At 41.7% G+C, this 9,237-nt stretch overlaps 1 protein-coding gene across 10 annotated transcripts in view; it reads left to right on the top strand.

Annotated features, from left to right (window-relative positions):
• The first annotated feature begins 7,869 nt into the window (after positions 1 to 7,869).
• The window catches only part of pcbp3 (poly(rC) binding protein 3), a 139,168-nt gene continuing 137,800 nt past the window's right edge, over positions 7,870 to 9,237 (top strand). For 4 of the 10 annotated variants that reach the window (XR_012597024.1, XM_074658101.1, XM_074658102.1 and 1 more), the window contains exon 1: positions 7,872 to 8,192. The gene's annotated coding sequence lies outside the window, so the exon portion shown is untranslated. Of the gene's footprint in view, positions 8,193 to 9,237 lie in introns of all 10 variants that reach the window. The other 6 variants (XR_012597020.1, XR_012597019.1, XM_074658103.1 and 3 more) reach the window with 3 other exon arrangements.

Raw genomic sequence — 9,237 nt, 5'->3', positions numbered from 1 at the left:
AGGTTAGAGTGGGTGGGGGGTGGTTGGGATGTAATAACCCGCAGCTGGCTTTGCTGCGACGTGCTATCACACTGGCTGCCCGAGGAAAGCTATATTTAGTGGGTGCTAAGTAATAACTAAGTACAGTGAAATGATCCAGCTACGGTAATGATACAACAAGGTGACAACCAGATATCGGGGGACTTAATTACATTCGGGGCGGAAGCGAAAAGCCACAGTTGTCAGATCTCTGGTCTGTGTTTATTCGACGCTGGTGACTCGCTGTCACATTAACCCAAATCTAACAATATCTTAACGCTGCAGTCGGCGTAGTTACAGAGCCACTTTAATTTGTGACCTTCTACTGTGTTTATCTGAAAGAAGAGCGAGCTTATTTTAGTGTAATACCGACCTCAGCATATACACAGGAAAAAACAGTGTATATAAAAATACTACTTGCTATAAATAATTAGTAAATATCTTCAATAGGGTTGATTGTCCATAGTTAATTGAGATTAATCACAAATTAATTGCACATTTGTTATCTGTTCAAAATGTACCTTAAACAAAGATTTGTCAAGTGTTTAATCCTCTTATCAACATGGGTATGGGCAAATTTGCTGCTTTATGCAAATGTGTATATTAATTATTAGTAATCAATTAACAACACAAAACAATGACAGATATTGTCCAGAAACCTGTTTAGCTGTAAAATGAGGAAGTTTGTGATCAGCTGAGGAAATACCAAGCACCGCCCCCCAGCCAGAACAAACGTTCTCATTTTACAGCTGAACTACAAGATGATTCTGAAAATATTTTAAACAAGAAATAGTCATTACAGTAACAAGATATGAATTCATATTTGATCAGCGCAGCCTAGTTTGACCATTTGATCGGAGTTTGCGAGTGATTGACAGCTGCCTCCGTTGAATGAACAGCCAATAGGAACGCTCTCTCTGAAATGACCTGTGATTGGTCAAAGTCTCCCTTCAGGCTAGATGTTCTAAAGCCTGAAAACAGAGCCATGAGGAGGAGCAGAAGTCTAGTTATCTCTCAGAACACTTGAATTATAATATGCTGAAAGGTTATTATGGAATTTTTGCCCAATGATGCTGCAACATTCTGCCTACTGCAGGTTTAACTTTGACAGCCCTAGTAGTTTTACCATTTTAATGCAATCTGCCTCTAACTAGACCAACATGTTTCCCCATCAAATTAAAGGGTAATAAGGAGGCCTAAAGCAACATTTGTGTAGCGTCTGAAGTACTTCAGGCCCACCGCGAGGCTTTCACATTTCACTGACATTTAGATAGATAATGAGTAACAATCTCCCAGTCTTTAAATCCCCTTGTGAATCTTATGGCATTTAAGTCTATTTTTTCCCTCCTGTCTTTAAATATTTGATGAGGAGGATGCTATCCAGAGTGGATATTCCTGGCATTGGCTTTGACCACTTCATTATACCTGCTCTCTCCTTTACACTGACCCAGGTACAGTATGTTGCTCCAATACATTTGAGAGGCATAATTCAAAGTCAAGGCTAAGCCACTTGCTGTCAAACAGGCTTCAGGGACAGAGGTGAAAAGATCAGGACTTACAACACAGTACTGATTTTCTATCACTGACTGCTGTTCCCGTAATTGATGAAATTATGTGCATCAATTATTTACTTAATTAATGCAATTGTGCATTTGGTTCAATGCATATTTTATGTATTTTTCTGGATGACAATGTCACTTAGCAGCACTGAGGAAAAATCATTCTTCAGCTCTTGCCAAAATTCGGAGCCAAAACGTAGCAGCTCCTTGGATATAAAGCTGTTTGTTACTTTTCATCGCCAGTATTTATCAGACTCTTTATGATAAACTACCAAATAACCACTAAAAACAAATATCTGTTGATCATTCTGCAGTTTTTTGCAGCTCTTTCTAGAAGCGACCTCCATGATGGTGTAATTCAGAATTCCCCCAGGTCAGGTCTACAGTACAGTGGCAGTTCACAGCTACCTCACCAACCTTCCACAGCTCACTGCCCATGGTCATCAGTGCAGCTGGTTACATATTCGGTGTGACATCTCCTTCCATCTTCTAATGAATTTTTTATGTCTCTTCCTCTCCCGCTCACACGCAGACGGGCTCGTATCAGCCCCGTTCTGTAAAACTATGCTACTGTAAATGACGGCGTTGCCTTTGGAATCTGTGACCCTGCTGTCCTGCTATGCTAGGGATCACTTTACTGCAGGTTTCTCACTGATTGGATTGTCCACAGACGTTGTAATGCGCAGTGTTGGCGCATTCGCAAGATTATTACAATCACTGGATTGTCAAGATACAAACTCGGGCATGCAAGGAAGGGGAAAATCATGTCAAACATAAATATCCATGAAATTATTTTTCTGACAAGGAATCATGAACGTATGTCTAATCTTAGACGTCATTATACCAGCAACAGTCCAGTAAGGGATATGTTTTCTCATGCATCCCCTGTCTGGCGATATCGATTTCACAAAAAGACAAACTTCTGGATTTTACTCTCCTCTAAACTGACAGTTAGATGACTTGTGCTGTGCATATCTCACCGTGTTATAATGCACTCAGGTATTGACAGCCTCATCGATTTTCAGGGCCCCTGCAAAAGATCATTGAAAGGGGAGTAATGTGATAATCTGCAGGCCCTAGACATGGTTTTACCTTGATGGAGAAATAACACATTTCTTCTGATCACCTTAGTTTTTATTTCTTCTAAACTCTTCACCCAGCTGATGAGGATTATGTAGTATGTAGGGCTGTCAATCGTATACAATTTTTAATCGCAATTGATCGCATGATTGTCCATAGTTAATCGTGATTAATCGCAAGCATTTTATATCTGTTCAAAATGTACTTTAAAGGGAGATTTCCCAAGTGTTTAATCCTCTTATCAACATGGGAGTGGGCAAATATGCTGCTTTATGCAAATGTATGTACATATTTATTATTGGAAATCAATTAACAACACAAAACAATGACAGATATTGTCCAGAAACCCTCACAGGTACTGCATTTAGCATAAAACAACATGCTCAAATCCTAACATGGCAAACTGCAGCCCAACAGACAACAACAGCTGTCAGTGTGTCAGTGTGCTGACTTGACTATGACTTGCCCCAAACTGCATGTGATTATCATAAAGTGGGCATGTCTGTAAAGGGGAGACTCGTGGGTACCCATAGAACACATTTACATTCACTGATCTGGAGGTCAGAGGTCAAGGGACCCCTTTGAGAATGGCCATGACAGTTTTTCCTCGCCAAAATTTAGCGCAAGTTTGGAGCGTTATTTAACCTCCTTCACGACAAGCTAGTATGACATGGTTGGTAATGATGGATTCCTTAATTTTTTTAGTTACATATGATTTCATATCTTCACTCCAACTTTAAAATTGAGCCAACTACAGCATAAAAATCGCAAGTTGCGTTAATGTTGAAATTGGTGGCGATTCTAGTCTGGCATTAGAAAAACAGACTTCATGGTAAGAGGTAATGTTGAGGATGTTTATATGATGTGGAAACCTTTCATACATTTTATGAATGGCTTGACTAGATCCTTGTGATCAGATAAGGATTGGTTCTACAACCGTCACTCTAGCTTGTAATTTGTATCATTACTGGAGCAGGATGGTTGTGAATAGGGAGATAGAATAGGATGATGACTGAACTGTACACAGATTTGTTTAATTGATTATATGTACATGTGTTTTTGTATGTGTATATACTGCGTGTGCGTATATGTGTATGCATGTATATATGTATACAGTATATATATGTATATATATATATATATATATTTACATATATATAAATAGATTTTTTTATTTTATTCTTTTTAATTAAATTTTTTTTTAATTAAATTTTTTTACTTGTGTATATTCTTTTTATTTATTTATCTATTTTTTGTATATAATATGTTTTTCCTGTATCTATACTGGCTTGTTTTATATTAATATTAGGTTTGTTAAGTTTCTTTGTACCGAGAATGTTATTATTGTTGACGTTTGTGAATGTTTGTTCTGTTGTTTCAAAATGAACAAAATAACAATAAATATACTATTGAAAAGAAATTGGTGGCGTTAAAATCAATTTGCGTTAACTTTGACAGCCCTAGTAGTATGTGCTGTATACAAATATTTTGACGGCTGAGTCACGTGGCGAAGGCTGTGTCGCGTGGCGGAGGCTGTGTCGCGTGGCGGAGGCTGTGTCGCGTGGCGGAGGCTGTATCGCGTGGCGGCTGCGTGATTGACGCGTCGGGTGTTCACACCAGCTGCATTTTAGCTGCGTTCCAGCTGCTGCAGCTGCTGCTGTCAGCCCTTTCTTTCTACATAGAGCTTGCCTTTCATAACGGCCATTTAATTTCATTATAAATATAATTTATATTCATTTTAGACAGAGAAAGGTTAAGAAACATGTGGTAATTTGTAAATAATAGTAATAATCCACAATTAAAACCCGGTACTATATTCATTCATTGAACTCTCTAAGTCACTGCATGTTCCACATCACTGTCCAGCACATATTTCAGAATAAAAGCCTTGTGTTAACAAATGAAGGGACTCTGTCCACAGAAAAAAACGCTGGAGGGCTTTTATTTTGAAATGAAAGTAGGAATTGTGTTGATTTAAAGGTCACCTATTATGCAAAATGCACTTTTCCATGTCTTTTAAACATCAATATCTGTCCCCAGTGTGTCTACAAGTCACCATAGTATCATAAAAGACCATCCTCTCTCTTTTTCTCCTGCTCCGTTTGTCCGGAAATGGGTGTAGAAAATCACTTTGCTTTTTTTCCTTCTCTTCTGACGTCATTAGAGAAATGCAAGCCATGTAAGGGTTTCCTGGTCGAACCAGAGCAGAACCTTCAGTAGCTGACCCCGCCCCACAGCGCGTCACTGTCTCTCCTCCTCAACCGAACTTGAGCAAAGTAGCTCCTACTGTTAGTCTGCAAGAACCAGCAGAACAGTCTTCATGTACTCCCATCATCTAAATATAACATGTTCTTTCACAAAGGCTTTATGTAATTACACTGTTTAAACAGATGATATTTATATATTATATATATTTGATGTCATGCATGTAGCAGAGTACAGGTAGTAAATAGTGACTTGTAAGCAACACAACACATTTCTGTTTCACAGTCAAACTTTATTTGAGTTGACAGATGACAATATTAATTATTCACAGCATTTGTAATCATCTCACCTAAAGTTATGTTAACATGGTACAGGAGAAAGTCTTCAGCTCTGGTAAACTATGATAAGCTAAGCTCCGGTGGTCTGTAGTCATGGTAACACAGAGACAGCTACTACTGTAAATAATATACCATTACTCTGATCTTCCATACATTTATCTTTTAGCAGAAATAATGAACTGACTACTGTTTCACATCTTCTATTTTCCACCCTGATGGTCGCTGTGTTTACACACCGTGTCATAGCGGTAGCATGTAGCTAACCCGTTAGCATGTAGCTACATGCTAACGGGTTAGCTCTGTATCTCCCATCTGCTCACAGCTGTCTGCTCTCCTCTGGGATGATTCTGTCGGTCATTTCTCACAGATGGATCTGTAAAGACAGACGTAAAGCAGAGTGTATGTTTACGGTTTACAGAGTTGATGCATAAGGTAAACACTGAGCTAACTAACAGAGCTATAAATAGCATTATTTACCTGAGAGAAACCGTCAGGAAAACCTGGAATCTGGACCGCAGATGTTCATCATTTGTCGCCGATTTCTGATCAGATTCCTCCGGTAACGTGCGCTGGGTGAAGTTTCTGGTTTATAAACTTTAAAGTGGTTTATAAACTTTATTCTAGCTCCTCTCTCTCCACTCCTCTCTCTCCAGAGCTTCTCCGGGAGGGAGGGGGAGATAGTGACGCTGTGTTGTTGAGGACGTTTGATTGACAGAAAACGCTGACCAATCAGAGCAGAGTGGGAGGAGACAGGCTGTGAATCAGGGGTTTTCAGACAGAGGCTGAATTAGGCTCTGAGGCAGGCAGACTCAGGCTGCAGTATGAGAAGAATAAAGGGTTTTTTGAACATTGCAGCATGTAAAAATGTTCTAGTGCAACATTAAAATACATCTATGAACCTGGAAATGAGCATAATATGAGACCTTTAAAAACAAGTCTTTACTTTCTTTCATCTCCGTAACATATTCTACAGATAGAGACAGACAGCCGCCACGCGCTCCTGACGTTCCTGATGTGGATGAGGCTTTAGTCCGAATGGAGCATTTTCTGATTAAGACACGTAGGATATGCCGATGTTATTCGGGTTCAAGGAGCATTCTTTCAACACATATACAGGGCATTCAGAATATGTGTCTCAGTTGCCTGTTTACGCCGTCGGAGTCTATTCTCGTGCACAGCTGTTAAAAGAATAGCTTGAAGAACACGGTTTTGCAAAACTTGCAGAAGGGCACACTACGGGAGCAACATGACTGCAGTTGCAATAAAGAGAGAGTTAAGTTATTTAAAGGCCACATATTGTTCAGACCTGCCATTAACATGCGTTTTGGGTGATCCGATCACAAGTGGACAGCTCTGAGTACGTCTGTTCACACCTGGCATTAGAATGCGTCTCCAGTGACCACTTGTGATCTGATCTCACTGCCCCGCTCTATATGCAAATAAACACATAGTAAACACACGGCTAATACAGCAGACATTGTGATGTAATATTACAGGAATGTCAGTAGTAATATTCTACATATTAGTGAATTTGTGTACGTTTTTATTGTCAGGACAATATTGATTCATATTTGATCAGCACTGCCTAGTTTGACCGTTTGATCAGAGTTGGCGAGTGATTGACAGCTGCCTCCATTGAATGAACAGCCAATAGGAACGCTCTCTCTCTCTGAAATGACCTGTGATTGGTCAAAGTCTCCCATCACAAGCTAGATGTTGTAAAGTCTGAAAACAGAGCCATGAGGAGGAGCAGAAGTCTAGTTTTCTCTCAGAACACTTGAATTACAATATGCTGAAAGGTTATTATGGAATTTTTAGTTAGTACGGAAAAGTACTGCTTCTTTTGCTCTGTTCTTGATGTAACAGTATAACCGCTGTTTCCTTCACTTCCCTGTGCAGAATGAGGAGTGGAGTGGTGATGTGCCTTTCATTCCTCAACCTGACAGTTCACCATTGATCATTTATCAAGCTGGGTGCTTGCCAGAGCCATCGATTGGGGGGGGGAATAAAATAAGACTTGTGGAAGTGAAGTATGCTCCTTAGTGAACATACGAGCAACAACGCCTGATGAAATTTCACACTTTGTTCTTCTTCTCTGCTCAGTGCTGTTGATGAGCGCTGTAGGGGAATGCTAAATGTGCTGGACGTGGCAGAAGGGAATTGATTATGTGGGTGTGTGTGTGAGAGCTTGTGAATGTGAACACATGCCTGCATGTGTCATCATGTGTCCCTGCCTTTGTGCATGTGTGGCTCGTTTGACCGTACATGAGTAATTCTCAAACTCCAGCTGACTGAAGCCTTTTTTCCAGTGAGGCGGCCGGGTCTCTGCCAGGTCTGCAGAGGAGCAGGCAGTGATATTGTGCCGGGGTTAAGTGGCCCAGAATCTAATCACTCTAATGTCTGTTGCAGCCCTAAATCACACTCACTGGCTGGACCGCAACGCTCCGTCTGTCCTTCAAAAAAGGGTAGCTTTCCACGACTCCTTCCATATTGTAATTATTTCAACTGGATATGAGCTATTGCACTTATTGGCTGGGGCAAGGCACCGGCTGCTTACTCTCTCATTGGCTGCCTGGACACCTCTGTGCCGCCTCCCATTGGCTGCCTAGAGGAGAGTGGGAGGAGAGCTCACCCCATCCTCCCCCTGTGGCAGAGCGTGTAAATGTAAAGACTCTTTCTCTGCCTATTATCTGAGTGACTCTGGGTTTTGGTGTCTGCCTCCGAGCGTGTGTGTGTGTGTGTGTGTATGTTGGAGGGAGAAAAGAGATAAAGAGAGAGAGAGTAAAGGGAGGGAGAGGCAAGCAGCGTTTCTTCTCCCCCCTTTAGCCTCCCCGTCTCCCTGCTCCCTGTCACTCCATCCTTCCTCCCCTCTCCTGGACCACCCTCCAGCCCTCCTTCGAGCCGGACCGAGACCCCCCCTACCACCCAGACCACCCCGGGACCCTTTGACTCTCCTCACTTCTCCGTCCCACCAACCAAAACCTCTGAGCAGGTAAGACTCTGCTTATTTCAGCCGGCACTGATGCTTTAAAAAGTACTTCCCGCCTCTCCTTCTGCTCTTGTTGTTGTTTTCTTTCCACTCTCTGGTCTCTCTGTTCTCTCTGTTCTCTCTGTTCTCTCTGGCCTCTCCGCCTTTCCTCTATGCATATTTCAAGTTTTCCCTGCAGCACTTCTGTCCCTCTCAGACAAGTGACACAGTTGCAGGAGATGATATCAGCGAGGTCACTGTATTTCTCTTCTTCCTCTGATATTCAGTCCTGATATCAACATCCCCCCCCCCCTCTCTCTAACCCACAATCGCTTCATCTCCTCTGCTCATGTCTTTTGCAATCTCATACCCTCCGGCTTTAAGCGGTCGCAAATTCAGTGGGAAAGTGAGTCAAGTCTTTTATTTCTAAGTCTGCCCGGAGCACAAGTTGACAAGGACAACATGCTGTATTTTGGTTATGGAAAATGCATCTCTAATTCATTTTTCAAAAGTCTTTCTGTTAGTTGGTGATAGCTATTTATAGGCGCTGACGCGCCAGGCACACGTGCTTTCGCTAGGCCACTTCCCTGATGCCGGGACAGAACACAGGACTGTCCACTGGCTCCAGAACGCATGACATTGCACAAAGTGTAATGACTTTACAAGGCAGTGACTTGCTTGATTGAATCAAGCAATCCTTCCAGCAAGAGAAGTCCAATATTAACATGGCCCATAAAGCATTCCTGGCAACAGCAGAGGAGACAAAAAAAACTGCTTAGTTCTCCATCCGCACATCCTGTACTTTACCAGGAAGGGGAAGTGGAGTGTGTGTGTGTGTGTGTGTGTGTGTGTGTGTGTGTGTGTGTGTGTGTGTGTGTGTGTGTGTGTGTGCGTGTGTGTGTGTGTTGTGTGTGTGTGTGTGTGTGTGTGTATGTGTGTGTGTGTGTGTGTGTGTGTGTGTGTGTGTGTGAGGGAGACAGAGATACTGCTAAAGTGCTTGAGACATCAATACTGTCAGCCAGGAGTTTTTAAAGCCACTCTATCATATCTGAAAATTGGACCTTACAAC

Source organism: Sebastes fasciatus, chromosome 14, assembly GCF_043250625.1.
Source record: "Sebastes fasciatus isolate fSebFas1 chromosome 14, fSebFas1.pri, whole genome shotgun sequence".
NCBI classification, from domain to species: domain Eukaryota; kingdom Metazoa; phylum Chordata; class Actinopteri; order Perciformes; family Sebastidae; genus Sebastes; species Sebastes fasciatus.
This window is presented reverse-complemented; position numbering and strand designations above follow the sequence as displayed.